Source organism: Arachis ipaensis, chromosome B02, assembly GCF_000816755.2.
Source record: "Arachis ipaensis cultivar K30076 chromosome B02, Araip1.1, whole genome shotgun sequence".
Classification (NCBI taxonomy): Eukaryota; Viridiplantae; Streptophyta; class Magnoliopsida; order Fabales; family Fabaceae; genus Arachis; species Arachis ipaensis.
Window position 1 is genome coordinate 108,189,174 of NC_029786.2, and position 2,727 is coordinate 108,191,900.

Below are 2,727 nucleotides of genomic sequence, written 5' to 3' on the forward strand. Positions count from 1 at the left end.
TTTGGTCTTTGGAAGAAGTTGAATAGTGTATCAATATTTGATTTGGAATTAGGGATTGCTAGTTGGCTTGGAGTGCACTAAAGCTAGATTCCCATAAGGTGAAGCTAGGACTTGTGACTCAAGTTGATTGCTTTCATTTGACTTCCCTCTATACCTAGGGGTTAACTAAATGGAGCAAGGCTTAATTGTTGTCAACATTGAATGGACTATAAGGATAGAATTTCTAATGCCAACCCTAAGCCAAGTCTTTTGATAATTGATTGTTTGTTTCTCATTGCTTTGCTAAAACCTTCAAAGAATTCCAACAAGGCTTACTAAATCAATAAGAGGCATACTTTGGCAATTCCAAGGGAGAACGACTCGGGAGACAAGTACTCTCGGATATAGATTGTAGATTTGTTTGATGAAGGATTTTGCGTCGGTTTAGACTATACTACGATTGATCATTTGATAATTTCTATACCGGCAAAAAAAATTCATTTGTCACCCTCCCCCATCCCTCAAGAAAAAATACAGCAGAGCACTTTGAATATCTATGTGATGTTAAATATATAACTGTACAATCAAACAAAATGGAAATAAACGATAGAGTCGTAAGGGTCAGCAACAATATTTGTTACTAAACCTGATAGAAACAAGTTTGGTTTAGTTTACAAGAGGAGAGTTAAGTAGTCTACTTGCTGGTTTTAGTTCCTAATTGCTGTTAATTGGTTATCTGTTTGTTCCCTTTGAGATGCACTAGCAGGCATGAGGGAAATAGTCTTAGTCCTAGCTGCTGCCTATAAATACTAGTTGATTAGTTAGTTTTAGTTTTGGTCATTCTATTAGATCAGTTAGAACTACCGATTCTATTACTACCTGATCCTATCAAAACCACATCAAAATTCAAAACATCACCCAGTAACAAATTTCTATTTAGATTGAACAAGCTAAGCAACATAACGGAAAGTATTGATTAATTTACCGAATCATTAATTCGTAACAGATCCACTTCAACTCTGGTAGAGATGGTATATCAGCAGGAGCTTCTTCAACAACACTATCACCTTCTTTAGGTTTTTTCTTTTCCTTTGAAGCATCAGCATCAAATACTCTCGTACTAATTTTTCTTGAAAGTATTTGTGCACGAACATAATCTTGACGGTCTAGGCACAAACAAACCTGCACAATTTAATGCAAGAAATTCCTTATCCACAACTAAAATGCAACATCAAATTATGGCAGATGTCATCTCTAAAGGAAAGAGAATGAAGATGTCATCTCTAAAGGAAAGAGAATGATGTCTAGAACTTGTTCAAGAATGAAAGCAATTTTCTCGGTTTTTGCCATGGCACCAAAAGTTTTCACCTGTTATGAAGAACCATTTACACGAGTCAATTGACTACTAATTGCATAATCAAAACCATCACAACATTCAGTATCCACACCAACCGCAACTTCTTGCATCAAATCAGCAGCTTCAGCTATAAGCCCTTATTCCTCCTTAATCTTGGCAAGTTTCTTGACCAATCGAGCTGTCTCAATCTCAACATATATCTAATAAATGATACAAATGTCATATGTACATATCACTCAAGCTCAAGAACATAAGTTAATAAGAAGGAAAACTGTGAAAACATCACAAGCTCACCTTCCTTGCAGATACACTGTTCAAGGTTTTGATGAGTTCTATATGTGTTTCAATATCTGGTGTTTCATCAATAATCACTTGTTTTCATTCCAGCTGTTGCAGTGCAAGAAAGACCCACAAATTGGAAGTGCAGGGCGACACAGCGGCACCAATGCGTCATTAGCGAATTGAATTTTGCTTTCACTGTCTTTTGTTTTGTGTTCTTGGCAAGAACAAAAAAAAGTGTAAATTGAAACCAAATAAAAAAGAAAAAGGGATGGATTTGGAACCAAATAATAGAGAAAGAAATCTGAACCAAGTTAAATAAAGGCATAATCTCAACCAAGTGGCACATGAGTAGCGAGCAGATCTGGGACAGAAGCATCGTTTGGAATGCATAAGTGGGCGCTTCTTCTCTTGTGATGGGCAGAAGGAGAAGGAGAAGGAGAAGGAGAAGAAGGAGAAGGAGAAGACTTTGCGATGGGCGCTGGTAGAGCTGATGGAGGTTGGAGGCGACGCTGGCAGGACGCTCATGCACAGCTTAGAGGAGACGGCGAGTGGACCTGGTAGAGCAGAGGAAGTAGAGGAGCAAGGCGTACAGAGAACGCCGTTGAGAGATCTTGAGACCGCAACAAAGATAATGATGGAAGAGAGAGAGAGAGAGAGAATTCTGGTAATTGTTAGAGTAAACACAGGTGAGATTGAGATTTAGGAAAAGAAAAGGCGAAGTTACGAGAAAAATAAAATGAATTGTAGCTTTCTCTAAAATGGCTGCGTTAACCGCTACTAAATTGGTAGATAGCGGCTGATTTTAAAAACCGCATCTAAAATGGCGCTGCTATCTGTCACCTATCTTGTAGTGTATGTATACGTATTATTATTATCCACTGGTATAAATATAAATAATATAATTACAGGGATTGTGAACCTTATTATTACTTATTTAGCATATGTGGCTTTCAACGTATGAACATAAGACATGAATTAATCAACAAGAACCGAATCAAAGGCATATTCCAGTTGAGTAAACTTAAAAGGAAAATGTGTTATTAACACTGTACATATATCAGCATAATATTTTCCTTTTGGCGTATAATTAACAATAATTAAGAAAAAGA